The sequence below is a fragment of the Capra hircus genome, chromosome 4, assembly GCF_001704415.2.
Source record: "Capra hircus breed San Clemente chromosome 4, ASM170441v1, whole genome shotgun sequence".
Taxonomy (NCBI): domain Eukaryota; kingdom Metazoa; phylum Chordata; class Mammalia; order Artiodactyla; family Bovidae; genus Capra; species Capra hircus.
Window position 1 is genome coordinate 105,503,839 of NC_030811.1, and position 25,273 is coordinate 105,529,111.

At 40.9% G+C, this 25,273-nt stretch overlaps 1 protein-coding gene across 5 annotated transcripts in view; it reads left to right on the forward strand.

The window, feature by feature from the left end:
* Window positions 1–25,273, forward strand: part of ASNS (asparagine synthetase (glutamine-hydrolyzing)) — a 152,701-nt gene that overhangs the window by 107,417 nt on the left and 20,011 nt on the right. For 2 of the 5 annotated variants that reach the window (XM_013963150.2, XM_018047384.1), the window contains one exon: window positions 22,829–22,903. The gene's annotated coding sequence lies outside the window, so the exon portion shown is untranslated. Of the gene's footprint in view, window positions 1–22,828; window positions 22,904–23,872; window positions 24,088–25,273 lie in introns of those variants that run through there. The other 3 variants (XM_005678959.3, XM_018047383.1, XM_018047385.1) reach the window with 3 other exon arrangements.

Genomic DNA, 25,273 nt, shown 5'->3' on the forward strand with positions numbered 1-25,273 from the left:
AGACCCTAGATTGAAAAGGTGAGAAAAAAAATATGACCATCATTTGTGAGTTCTTGCCATGGACACTACCTGGGCAGGTCTGCCTTCTCCTTGAGGCACAGGGCTAAGAACCCACAATGAAAATATTTTCATTTCTTTTAAAGTCAGGAAAACGTGAACAGTGAGTTCAAAGATAATTAAAAAAAAATATATTTTCTGATTTTCAGTTCAACTTCTTAACTGAGGCATCCTAGGTCTTCTGGAAAGATGCTCTCTCTTTTTTTTTTTTTTTTTTTTGGTAATTGATTTATAATGTTGTGTTAGGTTCAGGTGTACCAAGGAAAATATTTTAACATGTAGTAGTAATAGACTTGTCTGTACATCAACACAATTAGAAAATATAAATGTCAATATTTTTATAAAGGTAAGGATCCATGAAGACAAAAGTGCTTCAGTTCAGTTCAGTCCAGTTCAGTCGCTCAGCTGTGGCTGACTCTTTGCAACCCCATGGACTGCAGCATGCCAGGCTTCCCTGTCCATCACCAACTCTGAGTTTACTCAAACTCATGTCCATTGAGTCGGTGATGCCATCCAACCATCTCATCCTCTGTCGTCCCCTTCTCCTCCTGCCTTCAATCTTTCCCAGAATCAGGGTCTTTTCCAATGGGTCAGTTCTTCGCATCAGGTAGCCAAAGTATTGGAGTTTCAGCTTCAACATCAGTGCTTCCAATGAACACTCAGAACTGATCTCCTTTAGGATGGACTGGTTGGATCTCCTTGCTGTCCAAGGGACTCTTAGAGCCCTTGAAAATCTTTCTATGGACCCATATCTGGGGGCTCAGACCTACCCTGGGAATCTAGTTCACTGTTTTCTAATCTGTGAGTCATGGGCTCATGATTATTGCTCTTGTAGTATTGTTTGTAGACTGAGTAATAATCTCTGAAAAACAATTGTGTACCTTTATGTTGAGTATGATAGGAATTTAAAGTATTTCTAACATCATTCTTTCATGTATATTCTCAGCAATGATTACCAAAAATATAGCTGCTATGATTTATATCTGGAAAGAGTCCTTATAAATTTGTGGTGGTAGAAAATTGATCCATAAACTGGAATGACTAAGAAGTACTGATACAGTAGATGAGAGAGTCAATTCCTAGGCAGATTGATAAGAAGTCCGGGGGTCCACAAGGAGAGAGGGGTCTGGAATTCTCAAGGAGGGGAAAGGACAAACTTTTTTCCCTCTGCATTCCTTAGGATTATATAACAATAATGTATCCTGCTTGAGGACAGTTTCTGAAAAAAACCTTCTGGCTAATCCTGTAATCTTAAAATGTAAATTATGGGAGTGGGTCTAGTAAGGTCTTTACAACCTCCAGACATTCTTTTGATTCACTGTAATAAGTAATTAAAAAGTATATAACTCCATTGCTAATACTAGCGAGGGGGCACTCTTTCTGCCCCCTTCTGATGTCTATGTCAGAGGCTTTCTCTATCTCTTTTATACTTTAATAAACTTTATTACACAAAAGCTCTGAGCTATCAAGCCTCGTCCCTGGCCCTGGATTGAATTCTTCTCCTCCGAAGGCCAAGAATCTCGGTGTCCTTTGCCTTACAAATAGCTGTGAAGAGAAGAGAGGCGAAAAGCAAAGGAGAAAAGGAAAGATATAGGCATCTAAATGCAGAGTTCCAAAGAATGGCAAGAAGAGATAAGAAAGCCTTCTTCAGCGATCAGTGCAAAGAAATAGAGGAAAACAACAGATTGGGAAAGACTAGAGATCTCTTCAAGAAAATTAGAGATACCAAGGGAACATTTCATGCAAAGAAGGGCTCAATAAAGGACAGAAATGGTCTGGACCTAACAGAAGCAGAAGATATTAAGAAGAGGTGGCAAGAATACACAGAAGAACTGTACAAAAAAGATCTTCACGACCCAGATAGTCATGATGAGGTGATCACTAATCTAGAACCAGATATCTTGGAATGTGAAGTCAAGTGGGCCTTAGAAAGCATCACTACGAACAAAGCCAGTGGAGGTGATGGAATTCCAGTGGAGCTATTTCAAATCCTGAAAGATGATGTTGTGAAAGTGCTGCACTCAATATGCCAGCAAATTTGGAAAACTCAGCAGTGGCCACAGGACTGGAAAAGATCAGTTTTCATTCCAATTCCAAAGAAAGGCAATGCCAAAGAATGCTCAAACTACCGCACAATTCCACTCATTTCACACGCTAGTAAAGTAATGCTCAAAATTCCCCAACCCAGGCTTCAGCAATACGTGAACTGTGAACTCCCTGATGTTCAAGCTGGTTTTAGAAAAGGCAGAGGAACCAGAGATCAAATTGCCAACATCCACTGGATCATGGAAAAAGCAAGAGATTTCCAGAAAAACATCTATTTCTGCTTTATTGACTACGCCAAAGCCTTTGACTGTGTGGATCACAATAAACTGTGGAAAATTCTGAAAGAGATGGGAATACCAGACCACCTGACCTGCCTCTTGAGAAATCTGTATGCAGGTCAGGAGGCAACAGTTAGAACTGGACATGGAACAACAGACTGGTTCCAAATAGGAAAAGGAGTCCGTCAAGGCTGTATATTGTCACCCTGCTTATTTAACTTCTATGCAGAGTACATCATGAGAAACGCTGGACTGGAATTAACACAAGCTGGAATCAAGATTGCCGGGAGAAATATCAATCACCTCAGATATGCAGATGACACCACCCTTATGGCAGAAAGTGAAGAGGAACTAAAAAGCCTCCTGATGAAAGTGAAAGAGGAGAGGGAAAAAGTTGGCCTAAAGCTCAACATTCAGAAAACAAAGATCATGGCATCCGGTCCCATCACTTCATGGGAAATAGATGGGGAAACAGTGGAAACACTGTCAGACTTTATTTTTTGGTGCTCCAAAATCACTACAGATGGTGACTGCAGCCATGAAATTAAAAGACGCTTACTCCTTGGAAGAAAAGTTATGACCAACCTAGATAGCATATTCAAAAGCAGAGACATTACTTTGCCAACTAAGGTCTGTCTAGTCAAGGCTATGGTTTTTCCAGTGGTCATGTATGGATGTGAGAGTTGGACTGTGAAGAAGGCTGAGCACCGAAGCATTGATGCTTTTGAACTGTGGTACTGGAGAAGACTCTTGAGAGTCCCTTGGACTGCAAGGAGATCCAAGCAGTCCATTCTGAAGGAGATCAGCCCAGGGATTTCTTTGGAAGGAATGATGCTAAGGCTGAAACTCCAGTACTTTGGCCACCTCATGCAAAGAGTCAACTCATTGGAAAAGACTCTAATGCTGGAGAGATTGGGGGCAGGAGGAGAAGGGGATGACCCAGGATGAGATGGCTGAATGGCATCATGGACTCAATGGACATGAGTCTGAGTGAACTCTGGGAGATGGTGATGAACAGGGAGGCCTGGCGTGCTGCGATTCATGGGGTCGCAAAGAGTTGGACATGACTGAGCGACTGAACTGAACTGAGCTTGTGGTTCAGCAACAAGCTTTCATAGATCTGTAGCAACTTTATCAGCATTTAAAAAAAATCTTAATTATTATACCTAACACTCTCTGGGCTGGGCCAGGGTGTGTTTGTTTAGACAGACAACAAGTACCACATGGTAAATCTGAAGGAGGATGACTAGCCCTGGCCTTTGCTTGAAAGGTAAGGATTCTTCTCTGAGTCCTTCTCTGAGTCCTTCTCTGAGTCTGGCTCAGTTAAAGTATCGAAAAATATTGAAAAATTCTTCCAGCTGGGTCACCAAATTGTAAATGGAGTTGAGTTTCGAAAAGATAGGCATGTATAATTTTCTTTTGTTTTTAATTTTTACAAGACACAATATTTATTGTTTTTATACTGAAGCCATCTGTCTTTGATTAGTACCTCTAAGTTATCAGTGATGTAGGTAATACACCAGTCTTGCATCATCATAGAAGGTTCTTGTGGTAGAAGGGGAATGGGCTCCAGATTTGGACAAAACTAAATTGAACTTTCTCCGGTTCAATGTCCTTGCAAAACTATTTAATTTCTGTTGAACATCAGTTGTTTTTTTCTGCCTATAAAAGGGGATAGAGTATTTTTCCCCAGACATTTCTCATTCTTATTGAGCCATCTTGATAACAACTATCCTCGTTATATCAAACACAGGATTGGGAGGTGAGAGAGTAAGTACAGTTTTGTCCAGAAAGCAGCATAGCATTTAAAAAAAATTTTTTTCTTTTTTTAGTTAAAGTACAGTTGATTTACGATGTGTGAGTTTCTGGTGAACAACAAAGTGATTCAGTTTATATAAATATATTTTTATATTCTTTCCCATTATGATTTACTATAGGATATTAAATATAGTTCCCTGTGACACACAGTAGGACCTTGTGGTTTATCTATTTTATACATATTAGTTTGTGTCCGCTAATCCCAAGCTCCTAATTTATACTTCCTGCACCCTTCCCCTTTGGTAACCATACCTTTGTCTTATGCCTGTCAGTCCATTTCTGTTTTGTAAATAAGTTCATTTGTATAATATTTTAGATTCCACATATAAGTGATGTCATGATGTTTGTATTTCTCTGACTTTACTTAGTATGATAATCCTGAAGTCTATCCATGTTTCTTGAAATGGCATTATTTCATTCTTTTTTAAAGGCCGAGTGGTATTGCACTGTATGTATATACATGTATATGTATCCATTCTTTATCCCATTCATCTATTGATGGAGATTGAAGTTGTTTCTGTATCTTGGCTATTGAAAATAGTGCCACTTTGAACACTGAGGTGTATGTATCTTTTTGAGGTAGAGCTCTTGGCCCTTCTGGATATGTGTCCTGGAGTGGGGTTGCTGATTGGTGGCTCTGTTTTTAGTTTTTTCTAAAACAAATTTAATTGAAGTATCATTAATTTACAGTGCTGTGTTTAATTTAATCTGTACAGCAAAGTGACTCAGTTGTACATATATGTATGTGTTATTTTTCATATTCTTTTCCATTATGGTTTATCACAGGATATTGAATACAATTCTCTGTGCTATACAGTAGAACCTTATTTTTTATCCATTCTAGTGAATATATGTGATAATTTATATCTGCTAATTCCAAACTCCCAGTCCATCCCTCTCCCACCATCTCTCCTCTTGGCAACCACAAGGCTTGGTGATCTATATCTGAAACTCTGTGTCTGTTTCATGCTGCTGCTGCTGCTGCTAAGTCGCTTCAGTCGTGTCTGACTCTGTGCGACCCCATAGACGGCAGCCCACCAGGCTCCGCCGTCCCTGGGATTCTCCAGGCAAGAACACTGGAGTGAGTTGCCATTTCCTTCTCCAGTGCTTGAAAGTGAAAAGTGAAAGTGAAGTCACTGAGTCATGTCCAACTCTCAGCGACCCCATGGACCGCAGCCCACCAGGCTCCTCCGTTCGTGGGATTTTCCAGGCAAGAGAGCTGGAGTGGGGTGCCATTCAGATAGGTTGATTTGTGCTGTTGTTGTTTTGGGGGGCTGTATTTTAGATTACATATATAAGTGATATCATATGGTATTATCTTTTGCTCGCTGACTCACTTACCTTAGTATGATCATCTCTAGGTCCATCCATGTTGCTGCAGATGGCATTATTTCGTTCTTTGTAATGACTGAGTAATATTCCATTGTTTATATGCACCATATGTTTATTCATCTGTTGATGGACATTTTAGGTTGTTTAATGTCTTGGCTATTGTAAATAGTGCTGCTGTGAGCACAAGGGCACATATATCTTTTCAAATTAAGTTTTGTCTGGATATATACCCAGGAGTAGATTGTTAGGTCATATGACAGTAGATTGTTAGATCTGCTTTTAATTTTTTGAGGAACCTGCCTACTGTTTTCCATAGTGGTTGCACCAATTAGCACTCCCACCAATACTGTAGGAGGGTTCCCTTTTGTCCGCACCCTCTCCAGCATTTATTATTTTTACACTTTTTAAGATGCCCATTATGACTGTGTAAAGTGGTATCTCATTTTGATTTGCATTTCTCTAATAATTGGCAATGCTGAGCATCTTTTCATGCCTATTGGTCATCTGTATGTCTTCTTTGGAGAAATGTCTATTTAGGTCTTCTGCCAATTTTTGTATTAGGTTGTTTTTTTCTTGTTATTGAATTGTAGGAGCTGTTTATATATTTTGGAAATTAAGCCCTTGTCAATCACATCATTTGCAAATAATTTATCTCAGTCTGTAGGCTGTCTTTTTGTTTTGTTTATGATTTCCTTTGCTGTACAAAGACTTGTAAGTTTGCTTAGGTTCCGTTTGTTTTTATCTCTATTGCCTTGGGAGACTGATCTAAGAAAGTATTGGTACAATTTATGTCAGAGAATGTTTTGCCTATATTTTCTTCTAGGAGTTTTATGGTGTCATGTTTATATTTAAGTCTTTTTTTTTTTGCCTTTATTTTTTTTAATAGTTTTTTTTTTAATTTTAAAATCTTTAATTCTTACATGCATTTATATTTAAGTCTTTAAGCCATTTTGAGTTTATTGTTTGTATGGTCTGAGGGAGTGTTCTAACTTCATTGATTTACATGCAGCTGTCTACTTTCCTAGCACCACGTACTGAACAGACTGTCTTTTCCCCACTGTATATTCTTCCCTCTTTTATCAAAGATTAATTATCGCTAGGTGTGTGTGTTTACTTCTGGGCCCTCTATTCTGTTCCTTTAATCTGCAGAGCATAGCATTTTCTAACATTTCTTTTATTGACTGATTTTAGCTGTGCTGGGTCTTTACTGCTGCAGGGGCTTCTCTCTAGCCGTGGCGAGTGGGGGCTCCTCTCTGATTGTGGTGCACGGGCTTCTCATTGCGGTGGCTCCTCTTGTTGCAGAGGACAGGCTCTATGGTGCTTGAGACTCAGTCGTTGCGGCACCTGGGCTCAGCAGTTGGCGATTCCCAGTCTTAGAGCATAAGCTCAATAGTTGTGGTGCCTGGGCCCAGTTGCTCCTCAGCATGCAGGATCCTCCTGAATCAGAGGTTGAACCCATGCCCTGGGCAGTGGCCAGTGGATTCTTTACCACTGAGCCAGCAGGGAAGCTCTGAGCATACCATTTTCAGTTTCAACTCTATAGAAAATGTACTTATTTTATTTGTAAAATAAATATTGATTCTTTAAAAAAAATCATTATATTACATTCATAATAGCCAAATGAATCAATCAAATATCCTATACTTCATACTGCTATAGTGTTTTGTATTTTCTTTCTCACAGTCATTATTTTTTAAATTATTTTTATTATTTTTCTTTACAATGGTTTGCAACCCCCACACATATCTGACTCTAAAATATTTCCCTCACTCCAAAGTTGGACCCCTTACCTTTTAAGCAGTTTCTTTCCACTCCTCTCTTGAATATCTGGCCATCACTCATCTGCATTCCCTCTAAGTGAATTTGTCTATTTAGAATATTTTATATAATTGGAATGATATAGGATGTGACCTTTGTCTGGCTTCTTTCACTTATGCATAGTGCTTCTGAGGTTCATTCATGTTGTAATGTGTACCAGTACTTCATTCCACTTTATACCTAAATTTGCACCTATATTCTGTTGTATGTATATACCACAGTTTGTTTATTCAGTCATCCACTAAAGGACATTTGATCTGTTTTCACATTTTGGCTTTTGTGAACAATGTTGCTATGAACAGTCTTGTATATGTACTTCTTTGAGTACCTGTTTTCAATTCGGGGGAGTACATAGCCGGGTCAGACAGTAACTTGATAATTAACGAGTTATAATTTGACAAACTACCAAAATGTTTTCCACTGTGGCTGAGCCATTTTACATTCCCGCCAAATGTCTGAGGGTTCCAATTGTTCTAGATCCTTGCCTTAATATAAATATTGACTTTGTAAGGTTGTTGAGTGGCTTAAAGGAGATGGAAGGTTCAAAAGGGAGAGCAGGGAGCAGCCATCCCTCCCACTCCCTCTCATCACACACAGTGCCCATGTCTGTCAAGGGCACGCTTGGCCTTGCAGAGTTCACAGCCCCACCGCTCTTCCTCACATAGGTACCAAGGTGAGTATTTGGGTGTGGGCTGGGATTGGACAGAGTTGGAGGAGGGAGTGGCAGGACAAAGGGCTTCCCTGTGATGACATTTCTCTGTCCACATTCATCGCAGCTCCCTCTCCATCTCCCTGTCGAGGCACTCTCTCTCTTGCTACTTGGTCACCACTCAGAAGGCATTTGTTTTTCTTATAAGCAATCATAGTTAATATTTCTGGAGGGGGAAATGACAACCCACCTCAGTATTCTTGCCAGGATAATCACATGGACAGAGGAATCTGTTGGGCTGCAGTCCATCGGGTCTCAAAGAGTCAGACATGACTGAAGTGATTGAGACCCATGCAGGCATAGCTAACATTTTCCAAGTTTAGTATACAAAGAATGTCATAATAAAACATATGAAGACAGAAAGAAAAAAAAAAGGTGCAGAATTCCACCATATTGAGCAACTGCTGTCATTTTGTAGTGCTTTGCAAGTTCTTATTCCTAAATGTTCTGAATACAGATCGGTTATTCTCACTTCAATACCCATATGTGTCAGGAGAGAAAATTTGAAATTACCCATGTCTGCGCTCCTCTCTAGAACTCTGGATTCATTGTTTTGAGATTAAGATCCCAGCATCTACTGTTCTAGGGGCTTCCCTAGTGGCTCAGATGGTAAAGCGTCTGCTTGCAATGCAGGAGACCAGAGTTTGATCCCTGGGTTGGAAAGATCCCCTGGAGAAGGAAATGGCAACCCACTCCAGTGCTCTTGCCTAGAACATCCCATGGACAGAGGAGCCTGGTGGACTACATTCTATGAGGTCACAAAGAGTCGGACACAACTGAGCGACTTCACTTTCACTTTCTTTATAGTTTTCATCCATAGCCAAGACTGTGAACCACAAAAGAACATAAAACTTTTTTCTTTGACTTTCAATTTGTAGGTCCATTACCTAAAATTGACAAGTATTGATCACCTCTGTTGGTAAAGGGTGGTGAGAGAGGAGACTGAGCTCTGGACCTGGACTTACTTGGATTCAAAATTGTATATAAAATCACCAAATATTACACCTCAGTTTCCTTACCTTCCACACAAGAACAAAGCCTATTTTATAAGGTTATTGGGAGTTTAAATAAGATAGCATTGAACTTGAAAAAATTAACAAATACTGATTTCTTTTTCTGTGGTACCATGTGCCCAAATAGTGCACTTCCATTTAGTGCTCAAAATTCTAAGGCTGGAGGAAACTTAACCCTTATTTGTTGTTGTTTAGTCACTAAGTGGTGTGGTGACTTCTTGTGATCCCGTGGACTGTAGCCTGCCAGGCTCCTCTGTCCATGGGATTTCCAGGCCAGAATACTGGAGTGGGTTGCCATTTCCTTAGCCAGATGATCTTCCCAAGGAAATTGAACCCACATCGCCTGCATTGGCAGGCATTGGCAGGCAGATTCTTTACCGCTGAACCACCAGAAAGAGCCCCAACTCTTATTTAGCCTAGCCTATTATTCCACAAACATGAAAATGCCAAGAGGCCATGCTAGGTCTACTGGACACATCATACAATTGTTATATAATTGGGGTGACCCTGAGGAGTCTTCTCCCAGCCTAGTATTGTCTATCCATAGTCATAGAAAACTGATCTTCAATCAAATGGTAATAAAATGGTGAAGGGATTGAATGGAACATGCAAGTGAGAATCTTCTTATTTCTGGACTTTGGGCTGGTACTGTTGGGTACCATGATGAGTAAAAATATTTTCTTTATCTGAAGTGGCTCCCAGAAACTCATAGCACTGGCTGCATACCAGTCATCTAGAGGAAGTCTTCAAGCTTGTCCATACCTGGACTTTACCCAGAGTTCTTAATTCAGGATTTAAACATCCTTTTGGTCTATGGTACACAGAGGGAGCAGGGATTTGCCTGAGGATCAAAAAGGAGGCTTTAGAGAACCTACTGAAGAGTGATTAAAAATTATCCTATCCATCATTAATTTAACAGGTATATCTGGAGGAAAATGTCTTTTTCAGCTATTGTATTTGACATCATCTGGGAAAAAGAAGATAAAAACAGTATACAGTTAAAGCATGGGGGCAGAAGATTAGAAATCAAATAACAACAAGAATTTATAATTCCTCGTAAAAGAGATGTAAACAACGTAGAAGCTCCCTGTTTTATAAGAGCAATAAGCCAGGCAAACTCCAAGTAACAAGTGTGGCAGATCTTTGAGGAAAAAAAAATCCATTTCAGCCCTGGGTTTTTATTAATTCTGACTTGCAACTGTGTTCTAACAGTTTGGCTCAAAGATACAGATATAGGTGTATCTATTTAGGTGATTTTTTTAGGTGGAATATATCTGTCAATATTTATGGTATAAAAAGTTAGAACTGAGAATTTTAAAAAAATCTATTCTTGATTCATTTTAGAATGACAATAAAACTTTATATATTAACATAAATCATAATTTTATGAGAGATAATTTTAATTTCCCCTCCAAAAAATAGTGATAAAAGCAGCATTGTTTACATATTTTACAAATCTCTTTTGTATCTGGTTTAGAAGACAGTTGAATTCTCATATCTGTTTCTCTTTTCAATCTATTGTGACATGTTGTTTGGCATAAGTATATGAAGAGAATCATGCAGATATGTAGTTGGAAAAGGGAGGCGTATTTTAGCAGCCTTTTGAGATAATTATGGAAATTACTCTTTGATACTACACCAGAGTTGACAAATTTAGTTTCTAAAGGTTGGTTGTAGTGTGGAATCTGAAACTATATCAATAAATAGTTCATACTCTGTACATTCATGAGAGAATGAGTCAGATTGTGTCTTAGTATTACTAAGAAAATAGTTTTTATCTCCTTGAAGACTGTGTTCTGAGAGTTGCTGCTATAACCCAAAGACATTGATGATTTTACATGCACCTGGCAGGGGTGAGACACCATTCTTAAGCCTTGGATTTAAGAAAACTGAAGAAAATTGAGCTAAATAAATGTCAAGAAACAAGACACCCATTTTGAAGGGATCATATAGCAAAGCTAAGAAGCAGGAAGAATAACTAGACAGATTCAGGTTATAATCCTCCCCCCAAACAAAGTCTTTTTGAACAAAAAACTCTTCAAGGATAGAATTTACTCATAGTATTGCCAAGGGGGCATGCAGAGGGGACTTAGGAAAGAACCTAAAGTAAAGCACCAAAAAGTCCTATCCTGAACTCACATGACCCCACCCTGGACTTCACCTTTGCCATTTTCAAGGTCTTTGTTTCACATCACCTCCCAAATTACACCAAACTGTTGTGGGTTTCCAGGTGGCCCTAGTGGAAAAGAACCCACTTGCCAGTGCAGGAGATGTAAGAGATGTGAGTTCAATCCCTAGGTTGGGAAAATACCCTGGAGAAAGAAAGGGCAACCCACTCCAGTGGAGAATGCCCTGGACAGAGGAGCTTGGTGGGCTACAGTCCCATGGGGTTGCAAAAAGTCAGGCATGAATAAAGCTAGCACATTGTATAAAATAAATCGCACCCTCAGAATTTATAATCAGACTTTCAGTTCAGTTCAGTTGCTCAGTTGGGTCCAACTATTTGAGACCCCCACAGACTGCAGCACACCAGGCTTCCTGTTCATCACCAACTTACAGAGCTTGCTCAAACTCATGTCCATTGAGTCGGTGAGGCCATCCAACCATCTCATCCTCTGTCATCCCCTTCTCCTCCCACCTTCAATCTTTACCAGCATCAGGGTCTTTTCAAATGAGTCAGTTCTTCGCATCAGGTGGCCTTTCAGCTTCAGCATCAGTCCTTCCAATGAATATTCAGGACTGATTTCCTTTAGGATGGACTGGTTGGAGCTCCTTGCTGTCCAAGGGACTCTCAAGAGTCTTCTCCAACACCACAGTTCAAAAGCATCAATTCTTCAGCGCTCAGCTTTCTTTACAGTCCAACTCTCACATCCATACATGACTACTGGAAAAACCATAGCTTTGACTAGACAGCAAAGTAATGTCTCTGCTTTTTAATATGCTGTCTAGATTAGTCATAACTTTTCCTCCAAGGAACAAGTATCTTTTAATTTCATGGCTGCAGTCACCATCTGCAGTGATTTTGGAGCACCCCAAAATAAAGGCTGTCACTGTTTCCATTGTTTCCCCATCTATTTGCTATGAAGTGATGGGATCAGATGCCATGATCTTAGTTTTCTGAATGTTGAATTTAAAGCCAACTTTTTCACTCTTTAACTTTCATCAAGAGGCTTTTTAGTTTCTCTTCGCTTTCTGCCATAACGGTGGTGTCGTCTGAATATCTGAGGTTATTGATATTTCTCCCGGCAATCTTGATTCCACCTTGTGCTTCATCCAGCCCAGTGTTTCTCATGATATACTCTGCATATAAGTTAAATAAGCAGGGTGACAATATATAGCCTTGATGTACTCCTTTCCCAATTTTCAGCCAGTCCATTGTTCCATGTCTGGTTCTGTTGCTTCTTGACCTGCATATAGAGATAGGTAAGATAGGTAAAATAGTCTGGTATTTCCATCTCTTCCAGAATTTTCCATAGTTTGTTGTGATCCACACAGTCAAAGGCTTTGGTGTAGGCAATAAAGCAGAAGTAGATATTTTTCTGGAATTTTCTTGCTTTTTCGATGATCTAGCAGATGTTGGCAATTTGATCTCTGGTTCCTCTGCCTTTTGTAAATCCAGCTTAAACATCTGTAAGTTCTCAGTTCACATACTGTTGAAGCCTCGCTTGGAGAGTTTTCAGCATTACTTTGCTGGCACGGGGCTTCCCTGATAGCTCAGTAGGTAAAGAATCAACCTGCAATGCAGGAGACCCTAGTTTGATTCCTAGGTTGGGAAGATCTGCTGGAGAAGGGATAGGCTACCCACTCCAGTATTCTTGGCCTTCCTTTGTGGCTCAGCTAGTAGTAAAGAATCTGCCTGCAATGCAGGATACCTGGGTTTGATCCCTGGGTTGGGAAGATCCCCTGGAGAAGGGAAAAGCTACCCACTCCAGTATTCTGGCCTCGAGAATTCCGTGGACTGGGGTCACAAAGAGTCAGACATGGCTGAGTCACTTTTACTTTGACTTTGCTAGCATGTTTGATGAGTGCAATTGTGTGTAGTTTGAACATTCTTGGCATTGCCTTTATTTGGGATTGGAATGAAAATTGACCTTTTCCAATCCTGTGGCCACTGCTGAGTTTTCCAGATTTGCAGGCATATTGAGTGCAGCACTTTCACAGCATCGTATTTTAGGATTTGAAATAGCTCCACTGGCATTCCATCACCTCTACTAGCTTTGTTTATAGTGATGCTTCCTAAGGCCCACTTGACTTCACATTCCAGGATGTCTGGCTTTTGTGAGTGATCACACCATTGTGGTTATCAGGGTCATTAAGATCTTTTTTTGTGTAGTTCTGTGTATTCTTGCCACCTCTTTTTAATATCTTCTGCTTCTGTTAGGTCCATACCATTTCTGTCCTTTATTGTGCCCATCTTTGCATGAAATGTTCCCTTGGTATTCTAATTTTCTTGAAGAGACCTCTAGTCTTTCCCATTCTATTGTTTTCCTCTATTTCTTTTCATTGATCACTGAGGAAGTCTGTCTTATCTCTTCTTGCCATTCTTTGAAACTCTGCATTTAGATGCCTATATCTTTCCTTTTCTCCTTTGGCTTTTGCTTCTCTTCTTTTTGCTGCATCTCAAAACTGCACCACAGAAAAGAAGGGAATAGGCTCCCTCCTTTAGGCCAAAGCTAAAGATCACCCTGAAAGTCTGAAAGCGTTAGTTGCTCAGCTGTCTGCAACTCTTTGCAACCCCATGGACTGTAGCCTGCGAGGCTCCTCTGTCCATGCGATTCTCCAGGCAAGAACAGTGAGTGGGTAGTGAGTCCCTTCTCCAGGGGATCATCTTCTCAGCCTAGGGATCAAACCCAGGTCTCCTGCATTGCAGGCAGATTCTTTACCACCTGAGCCACCAGGGAAGCCCCAAAGATTACCCTAATGAATGGGTTTGGTAGAAAATTATAGTTTCTGAAAAATCTTGAGCTGGGTATTAATGAAAGTTATCCTTAGGCCACATTCTACCATGTGTACCAAGAGACATAAAATCATGTATTCACTCTTCTGTTAGCTTGATAAAGTTCAAGTTCTCTGTCCCTTAGGTGCTCTGACAACTACCTTACGTGAAAAATCCACTCAAAAGCAGCAATATATTTCAGAGATAGGACATGGTAGCCCTTGGGGAAGACACTTATCAACCAAAAACTAAAACCAATGTCTGGTCAGAAGCCTATTTAGAGATCAGCCTCAGGTGCCATCCCTAAGGGTACAGTCAAGAGGACTCACTAGATTCACAATTCTACTGAAATTGTTGTTCAGTCCCCAGTAAATTCCTCATCTTCCAGTCCAACGATATGCTTTTTATTTTGGTCTTCCTTACTCCTGAAATTGATGCTATTGGCTTGTCCCATGACTATTGAAACAGTTTTCTCCACTGCATCTATTTCACTACTCTCCATGGATTTCCTCTGGTCTCTTGCTTGATCGTTCTCCTTACTCCTAAAATGCTGGCATTTCTAAGGCCTGCCCTTTAATTCCCACCTCTTTTGTCCTGCCAGGATGATTCATTCTGTTCTCAAAGCACTCTTACGACTCTTAAAACGTACCATTTTTTGAGCAATTATGTGTTGAGAACTGTTCTTATTTCTTCATATTTTTAAATCTCACTTAAATCTTATAGCAACCTTGAAAGGCTCTTAGTAGTATTCATGTTTTACTCAAAAATGTTACATGCCTGTTCAAATCACAGCTTGAAAGATCTGGGATTTGGTCTTAGATATGACTACAAACTATTGTTTTAAACTTACCATACGCCACCCAATATAATACCAATCCCAATTTTGGTCTTAAACCTGAGACCAGGGCTTTTTACCTTTAGGGCGCTGCAGAGACATCAGTAAAAGTTGTTTTAAATAGAGATGCTCTTTGTCCATTTTCATTGTTACTGAATAAAAAATCTTGGTAGATGGTTTTGATGTATGCTGTTAATACAGTGATGAACTTGATACTTATGTTCAACTTTCTCTTGGGTCATCACCTAGATGCCTACCAGAAACATTGACTCTGACATAAACAAACTGAACCTACATTCTCTCAAATCTCCCCTTCTTGTATTTCAGATATTGTTAATATGTCACCAGTCACACAAAGATAGACATTTGGGAGTCATCCTGGAATCCTTCTGCTCCTTCATTTTCCTTATCCTCTTGGCTCCAAATCCTATGGGATTTAGCTGGGAGATGTTCGTACTGCTACTTCCATTACCTGTCACCTCCAAACTAGTCTCCTTGCTTTTAGTCTCTCCACACTGCAGTCCCATCCTATATCTTACTGCCTTCTTAATTTTTCTAAAAAGTGTCTTTTACCATGTTAATCATTCTTTTATTGTCTTACGCAAAGGGAAGTGAGTTTTAAATTCCAATCAAACTATCACAAAGCAAAACCATGGCAATTTAATGGTGTATTGGGTATTTTCAAATTTTATCTTCTGCTCTTTGACCTTTGAACTGTATTGAGGATGTGAGCAGATGCTGGTGGTACTTTTAGGAAATCATGAGAGAAGACTGAAGATGAGAGGGTTAAACATGAGGATTTCTGTTTTTCCCATTCAGAATTGTAATGCTTGTAAGTGAAAGCTGCTCAGTTGTGTCCAACTCTTTGTGACCCCATGAACTATACAGTCCATGGAATTCTCCAGGCCAGAATACTGGAGTGGGTAGCCTTTCCCTTCTCCAAGGGATCTTCCCAACCCAGGGATCGAACCTAGGTGTCCCGCATTGTGGGCGGATTCTTTACCAGCTGAGCCATAAGGGAAAGCCAAGAGTACTGGAGTGGGTATCCTATCCCTTCTCCAGCAGATATTCCTGACCCAGGGATCGAACTGGGGTCTCCTGTGTTGCAGGCAGATTCTTTACCAACTGAGCTATCGGGGAAGCCCCAATGCTTGTAAAGAGAATCTCTATAAGTAGTTGTACTGAAATGAAGAGAAACAAGGAATCAGACATCTAGGCTAAGTGCTCAGTCGCTTAATTGTGTCTGACTCTTTGGAACCCATGGACTATAGCCCGCCAGGCTCCTTTGTCCCATGGAATTTCCCAGGCAAGAATACTGGAGTGGGTTGTCGTTTCCTTCACCAGGGGCTCTTCCCAATCCAGGGATCTAACACACATCTCCTGCGTCTCATGCATTGGCAGGCAGATTCTTTACCACTGTACCACCTGGGACCCCCAAGTGTCAACCTTTCTATTGATAAGATTTAAATAGTAAGCTCTGCCTTGAAGCTATCAACATTTGGATATGTCTGTGAATTAGTTGGTAATCCAGTTGTGTTTTTCAACTTGTGGGGCACAGATATGGGGAGTTTGGCAATTTTATAGCAAGGACTTAGTGAATGTGGATGCTGCTGTTTCATTGTCTACAAGTAATGTAATTGATACATCTATAAAATGCTTTTCGAGTGAATATAATGGTGAATGAAATATAAGCTTAATGTGTGACTAAAGTCATAGTAGGTTGTTTCATTATACATTTTCCTGTCAATGGAGAGCCAATTACAACTGCTGTCATGTGACTTGTTTAAAATTTAAGTTAGGAAGAGTTCTACATGCCTGAAAAGGTTAACAAGCATTGATTTAGTGGATACACAGCTCAAAAATTTACAGTTTTTAAAATATTTCAAGTGGAAATGCTGAAATGAAGATGGATATAGTATCCTGGAATTTCTGGAAAGATCTAAGTTTACAATATAAATTTGGGGATCAGCATGCAAATAGTTTTAAAGTCATGATACTAGATTAGATCACTGAGTAAATACTGACTGTGGATTAAGAAAATAATCATAAGGGTGTCCAAGGACTAAACTGTAGGGCTCTCTGGTATTAAGGAATCAAGATGACAATCAAGAACCAGCAAAGGAGAGAGAGTGCCTAGTAAAAAAGAGAGGAAAATGAAGAGAATATGAATCCTGAAAGCTAAGCATTTAAAGGACAATGATTGACTATCAAACGTTGCTAAAAGGTCAACTAAGGTGAGGACTAAGAAATGGCCGTTGGACTTTGAAATGTGAGGGTACTGGTGACTCTGAGACAACAGTAATTTTTGTGGCATGTGGGAGAGAAGCCCTTTGGGAGTGAGTGTTGAAGAACACTGGAGATGGGGAATTTCGGCCATTAGAAGAATTTTGCTGTGAGGTTAAAAAGAGATGGAGCAGTAGACAGAGGAAGAACTAGAATTACAGAGTCAGGAATTTGTTGTTGTTTTTAAAATGAGAGAAATAACAGCAGGATCACACACGGAGGGAAAAGTTCCTGGAGAGAACCATTTCAGCTGTGTTACTACTACTAATTAGCCCCTTCCTGGTTTTAAACTGGATTGCATATTTTTATAATTACATGTCTATTTTTAGTCATTAAGCTTTAGACTCCTAGGACTGCTGAATGCCGTTTCAGTGAACTGCCTCTACCCTTCCTTCAAAGCACTGTTTGCTCAGGTCAACAGCAACGTCCTCATTAAGAGAGCTAATGGTTAATTTTCTGCTCCATAACTCCTTAATGCGATGATTTTGATCCATCCTCCTGCTTGTTGCAACTCTTCCGTGAGCTTCCAGGCCAGCACTCTCTCCTGACTCTTCTTTCCCTTACCTCGACACCTTCTCAGTCCATTTCGCCTGCTCCTGCCCTGCCTGCCTCTTCAGTGCTGGCATCTCCAAGGCCTTGCCTTTGAGCGTTCTCGCTCATGTACTCCCTCCCACAATTATCACATCCAATCCTTTGGTTTCAGTTTTTACCTCTATTCGTGGTTCAATAACCTATGTAATAATAGCATCTAACATTTACTGAGAATTTACTATTATGTGTCAGGCACTTTGCTAATTTCTTTATCTGCCTTGTCTGCCTCCCACCCACACTAAAAACTCCTCTGAGTATTACTATCCTCATTTTCAAATGGGGAAGTTTTTGCTCAATAAGGCTCTGAATCTTGCCCCAATCCCAGGGAGTTAGCAAATGGCAGAGCTTTGATTGAACTCACTGTCTGTCTGACTCTAAAGCTGTTGTAGTTACTATGCTTTATTGTTATCTAAAAGTTTAACTTAGATCTCCCTAGTTTTAAACTGGCATATCCATCCAACTGCTTAATGGACATAGCTCAGGCCACCACTCCAGTATTTTTGCCTGGAGAATCCCGTGGACAGAGGAGCCTGGCAGGCCCCAGTCCACTGGGTCACAAAGAGTTGGAAACGACTAAAGTAACTTAGCATGCATGCAGGCATTTCTGTCTTAATAGGCACTAACCTAAACATGTCCCAACCTCTTCCCTACCCTGCAGATGCCCCTGTTCTAATATTTCCTCCTCTGATATTCCTTACTTCCTATTATGGTTTCTCCTTCAATCCAGTGCCCGAGTTTAGACTATTCTGGATTTTCCCTCTCCCTCTCCCTCATACCCACTGTCTCCACATCCATCAGGTTCTGCCTCCCAGCGCCGCTGACATTCTCCTCTGCTTTCTCTTTTTTTTTATTTTTATTTTTATTTTTTTTAATTTTTTTATTTTTTAAAAAATCTTTAATTCTTACATGCGTTCCCAAACATTCTCACTGACTTCCTGCTGGTAGGCTCCCCACTGCAGTTGCTTCTCCCCACAGTTGTTGAGGTTAGCTCTTGAAAAAGCCAATCTGATCATTTCATTGCACCTATGAACCTCTCATGGCCCTTGTCACCTCCACTGTCCTTTCCATTCTATTTACAGCATCACTCTGTACGTGTCCTTGCCACTCTCGCCTATCAGAGGCGTCAAGAACGCACACGACGAATTATTAATATAATATATGTGGACGCTCTTACATGCTGAAGAACACAAAATGAGTTCAAAGTCTTCACTGAATTTTAAGTGGCTTATCACTTATTTCTCAATCACCAGAAGGCTGATATACAACTACTGTTATATGTATAAACTGCTCAATATTTTGACAATAAAAAAGACATTCTTGTTTAGAACTACATACCAACAAGATTATTCTCATGTGAAACTCTTGTTTTAATTACTCTTCTCAGCTAGAGCTGTTCTCTGGCTGGGGATCCTGCATATAGGGGATATTGATTTGACATAATAGAGTCGGGTAAAATGTGAGTGACAGAGTGGGGATGGGTGAGTGGGAATGGAGAAGGATGAGGACACCTATACCAGAGTCTTTTCAAAACAGGAGTAGAAGGAACTATATCTCCATCCTGAACTAAAACAGTTTTAAAAGTGACTCTGCTCCTTTGTTAGCTTCCAATAAAAAATGCAAGTGAAGACCGGAAAGGAGATTATACTTGATAATATGCTATATTTTAACACAGCACAACCTGGATCTCACTTGTACCCTGAAATAAAAAGGATAATCTTCTTATATAGATCAGTCTCCCAGACGAGAGGCCATGTGAAGTTGTGGATAGGGGATTCTGGGTTCAGATCCCTTTGAGTTCAAATCCTGATAACTATGTGATCCCAAGTCCTGTCCTCTCTCCTGACTCTCAATTATCTTTAAATAAGCAGACATCTTATTTGAAAGGTAAATGTGTTTCTTAGATGAGAAGTTAACACTTACTGATCTGAACTTCTACACTGGGATGCTATAAATAGCTCATGTCTGTTTAATTTTAACAGAATTGTAAGAGTAGAAGAAACACCAAAGTTTATTTATTTCAGCCTCATTATTTTACAGATGTGGAAACCCAAGAAGATCAAGAGACATGAACTATTTGTATACTTGTGAATAGACTTCAATATTCTAGTTCCCTAACCTAGCATCATTAACATGCTTTGATGGGACTGTTAGGAACTCACAGCTAGCTAGGAGACTCATACCTCGACTCAGTTACTAAAATTGTAAGGCTGGAACATCAGCTGTGAGTCAAGTGCGAGCCATAGGAAGGAAGGATTCATTTTCCTGAGGATCACAAGGAAAGCTTCATCCAGTTCATTATATAGAGTGGAGAACATTCTATTCTCACGGCAACTCACCATTACTGAATTCAACAGGAATTTACTTTAAGGTGTTATTAACATCAATGAAGCTTTTTATTATCATGTACTTTTTCTTAGTCAATAAATACCCAAGGACAGGTACTATCATGTAATTGTCTAACAATTATATAGTTATTAAATTCTAGAAAATGGACCTACCTACAAAAAGATTGAGAAAAAACAATTTAGTAGATATTTAAAAGATATTTAAAGACTTTATTTTAATTAATGCTCTCAAGGCTTAACAAATACAGTCTTGTGTTGCCAATTACATTTTGGGGATGGGGAACAGGCCTATAGGTTTTACTTGACAGAGGAGGTTTTTGTTCTGATTCCTTAGGGACTGAAGGTCAAATAATTTTAAATGCTCCCTGGCAGCTTTTAGCATGAGATTTCAGTATTCGATAATGAGATAAGGTCATTATCTCAGAATGAGATAAGACCATTATCTCAGAATGAGATAAGACATGGGAAAACGGGCCAACATAATTTAGTTTCCATTTGCATTGGATAATTCAGAGAATATGAATCATTTTCCACGCTAGTTTGTTGTTGATGTTTAGTTGCCAAGTCACGTCCAACTCTTTGTGACCCTATGGACTGTAACCCACCAGGCTCCCCTGTCCATGGGATTTCTCAGAATATTGGAGTGGATTGCCATTTCCTTCTCCAGAGGATCTTCCCCACCCAGGGATAGAACCCCTATCTGTTGCATTGGCAGGTGGATTCTTTATGGCTGAGCCATCTAGGAAACTTCTACTGTAGTCTAATCCACCACAAACTCAGTGTTATGACTTAAGACAGATGTGTGGGGTCAAGCTGTGATAGGAAGCAGATGGCACACTCCAATTAGGACTGATCAGAAGTGTGGACAGGGTTTGGGAAAGCAGGATGGCTCGGCACCTCAGGGCTAGGCCTGAAGGAGGTAAGGAGGGAGCAGCACCTGGAATCTTCCCAGGTGGCTTAGTGTAAAGAATCCTCCTGCCAATGCAGGAGACTTAAGAGATTCAGGTTCAATACCTGGGTGGGGAAGATCCCCTGGAGTAGGAAAAGGCAACCCACTCCAGTATTCTTGCCTGGAGAATCCCAGGGATGGTGGAGCCTGGTGGGCTGCTATCTATGGGGTCGCACAGAGTCGGACACGACTGAAGTGACTTAGCAGCAGTGAAAGAGGATGGCAGGGAAGCCAGGGCATAAGCTAAGGGACATCCAGTACAGTACCACCAACCACACCAGGTAACATATCAAATGGTATCTGTCTTCTGCTACCTAGATGAGGTGGAAAGGGAAATGGGATTTATACTATTATGATTCAGTTCTTTATGATTTAATTCAAACAGTGTGTGTTTGGCTAAATCCCTCAGTTTCTCTTATTTTTACATTGTAAAATGTGGGTAAAAAACCTACTTTCCAAATTGTCCTTAGGTTTGCTGCTGCTGCTGCTGCTAAGTCGCTTCAGTCGTGTCCAACTCTGTGTGACCCCATAGACGGCAGCCCACCAAGCTCCCCCGTCCCTGGGATTCTCCAGGCAAGAACACTGGAATGGGTTGCCATTTCCTTCTCCAATGCATGAAAGTGAAAAGTGAAAGGGAAGTCGCTCAGTCGTGTCCGACTCTTCGCGACCCCATGGACTGCAGCCTACCAGGCTCCTCCGTCCATGGGATTTTCCAGGCAAGAGTACTGGAGTGGGGTGCCATCCTTAGGTTTGAGATAGTACTAATAAACAGAATATGTGCGTGTGCTCAGTTGCTCAGTCAGTCTGACTCTTTGCAACCACATGGACTGTAGCCCACCAGGCTCCTCTGTCCACGGGATTTTCTAGGCAAGAATACTGGAGTAGGTTGCCTTTTCCTACTCCAAGCGATCTTCCCCACCCAGGTATTGAACATGAATCTCTTAAGTCTCCTGCATTGGCAGGAGGATTTTTTACACTAAGCCACCTGGGAAGCCTGTAGTATACAGAATAGGACGTAGCAAAGTCTATTTGATGCTGAAAAGTTTAGGGAAATAAAGAACTTAGTCCTCTATCATCTTTGCCATCAACTAGTGTCCACTACATGCTCTGTTCTTAGGGAATTTATATCCTTGGCAATTACTGAACTAGTTGGAAATGTATTATGTGAGGATATCAAACCTGTATCCTTGACAAGCATTGACTGTAGTCTGATCTCAGTATGTCTCTGCACATGTAATTTTACTAGTTCTTAATTTATTTTGGTGCTAATGTGACCAATAAAATACAAATTTATCATAGTGTTATGAAGTCATGGGGCCTTGTTTATTTTTATCATAGCATGTTTTCTGTATCAAAGAGACACTAAAAGTGCACTGCCTTCTTGTGGGGGCAGATCAAGAGAACCTTTTTAAACAAAATTCTAGAAGGAATCTTTGTACTTAAAAGGTTTAGGGGCCACTCATCTATTTTGGTTTTATATATCAACATGACTTGACTCTTACAAAGAACTATTAGGCCTTAAATGTATTTTTCTGAGGGCATGTCTTTCCCGGTTCTGCATAATAAATTTCAGGGCAGTACTGGTAGAAGTTCAACAGTGCCTTTAAAATGGTGAGTCTCCATGCAGATAATAAATAGGAAAAACTCTAATTTCAGGGTAATTCTCCAGTATAGGAATGGGGATGAAATCTAGAAAATATATTTTGTCCTGAACAGAAATCATTCATGTTTAGCAAAAATTAGAGGCTATATTAACCCTTTTCTCCTCTGTCAGCATTTCCAGTATAACCCAGATCTTCTTGTCATTCTGTTCCACAGGCAGATGTGATGAAAAGAAAAAGGCCTGGGGATCCAGACAAACATGGCTTCACAGCCTGGATCCACAGCTATTAGGTGTGTAAATTTGGATAATATTCTTCTAATTGGGTCTAATGTAAAAATAACCAGATTGCAATGCTATGGGGTTTTTTGATGAGATAGTTGATAATGTGGGGATGAAAAAATTGATTTCCGTCCTTGGGTGCTATAACTCTTCAGAACTCTCATCACTTTAGTACTTAAAAATTTCAGGATTTGGAAGGACCCCTAGTAGTCTCTCACTTGCTTATTTTAAAGATGGAAATGTAAAGAGGTTATAGAACGTATTTAATGATCATATTACTATATAAGTCATAAAATTCAGACTGGAATGGAACTCAGTCCTTTTCCAGAAAGCGTAACTTGTCAACGGCAAGTAATGAGTAATTGAATCGAATTGAGTACACGTATCCACTGAGCTGGTCCTGGGACTCCAAAGGTGAAGAAGTCGACACAGCCAACAAGGTGACAATCTGGTTGAGCGCCAATACAACCACATACGACGTCTGACGATCCATCACAAGACAAATACAGTGAGCCATATGCCCAGAGGAAGGAGAAATGTAACTCTGTCTGAGGTAGAAGAACCTAAAGAAATCTAACTTGCATTTAATAAAAGGTGGAGACCCTTCCAGGCATCTGCCTCAGTATTTATTAATTTAGCAAATACATGCCTATCCACAGCTATGTTTCAGATGCTCTCATAGTAAGGAAGAAATAAGGTGCTAAAGATTTGGCAGTTGAGGACATGAGGAAGATACGCTGGAGAAGGCATATTGCAATCAATTACTGATGATTTTTCTAAGAACAAACCAGGTACGAAAGTTTAATGAATTGTCAGAACAGCAGGTAAGGCCATCCTACGTGTCAGTGGGGTACCTGGCCAGACCTCTGAGGTTATCCTTCACCAGAGGCACTAACGCTTTAAGACGCTGGAGCCGTTCCTCCGCCTCCATCGCTCTGCATCCTGTCCTGGCCAGGCTACAGCGCCTTCACGCCCCGCGGGCCACGCCCCTGCGCGTTGGTTGGTCTTTACAGAAGTGATGAAACTTCCCGCAAGCATTACAGGAGCCGCGAGGGTATAAAGTGAGAGGTGAGAGAAAGCCCCCACCCTGCAAGCCGCAGCTGGGCCGGCCCACCCACCCCATTGGAGCCCAGGTAGGCCGGCAGCCGTGGGTCCCGGCGCCTTTGCAGCGTGCAGCAGGGCCGCCCCGGGAGAGGTAGGAAGATGCGCGGCAGCATGGCCCGCCCGAAGGGTGGGCAGACGCGGATCCCGGCACCCCGGGATGCTGCAGCTCCAGCCAGGCCGGGGAGGCGGGGCCGATTGTTGCGCACCTGGGAGCCAGCTGGGGCGGGAAGACCTCCGCTGGTCTGGAAGAGAGGGGTCGCGTGGCCCCCAGAACCGCGGCCCTGCCGCTCCGGAGAGACGGTGGCGGCGGTTTAAGTTGGCGCCTGTAAATTTCTTTTTTTTTTCTTTAATTATTGTTATTGTATTGCGTCTAAACCTGCGGATATTTCTGCATCTCGAGGGTCCTGCCCTGAATGGGCTGGAGGGCGCACGTAGTCCGAGTGCAGCTGGGAGTCGCGTTCCCGAGGCTCTGATCCTGCAGAGTCTGCTGAGCTGTCAGTCATGGCCTCGGATACTCCTTACCTCCGGTTTCCACCCGGTTTCTCCTAGCTACCCTTCCCCCCATCTCTTGTTGCAAGACTCAACAAGTGACTCGCTGAGCAAATCTTGCCCAGAAGAGATCGGTTCGGGATGACAGGCGGCGCGGTCAGGGAAAAGGCAAACAAAAACAAAAAAAATCTGGCATGGCTTTTCTCAGTGGTTATCTGTTTTATAGGAAGGGCTTCAAATTAATATTATTTTGAGTGAAGGAACACTTCCCGCCCCCACCCCCCCCACCCCCGCGCCCCAAGCCTGTGGCCTGCATTATTTCTTTACCGTCTGTTGTCCGTGGTGCTTGACAAATAATTTAAAAGCACCAGTAGTAACTCAGCCTTTTCATTGATTGATCAAATTATTGTAAGATTCATTAGAGGTAACTTAGTAGGTCTTGGAGCTGTGCAGGAGTTAGTTGCTGAGATCTTAAACTTCACCATAGCACTTTAAGTATTCATTCAGTAACAATTAGCAACATTTGAAAACGGGAAATGCTGGCTAATCCGGATTGAGGTTTAATAGAGAAAAGCAATGTAAAATATCTTGCCAATATTTTTGTGCTGATTTTACATGTTGCAGAAATAGTAATACTATTTTCAGTACATTGTGTTAAAATCTATTTAAAATTTTATTTTTTTCTCTTTTAACGGGGCTACTAGTTTATTCAACATTACATATGTGGCTCACATTTCCATTGGACAGCACTGCTTTAGACTTTTATGAGGAAATATGGAAAATTCCTG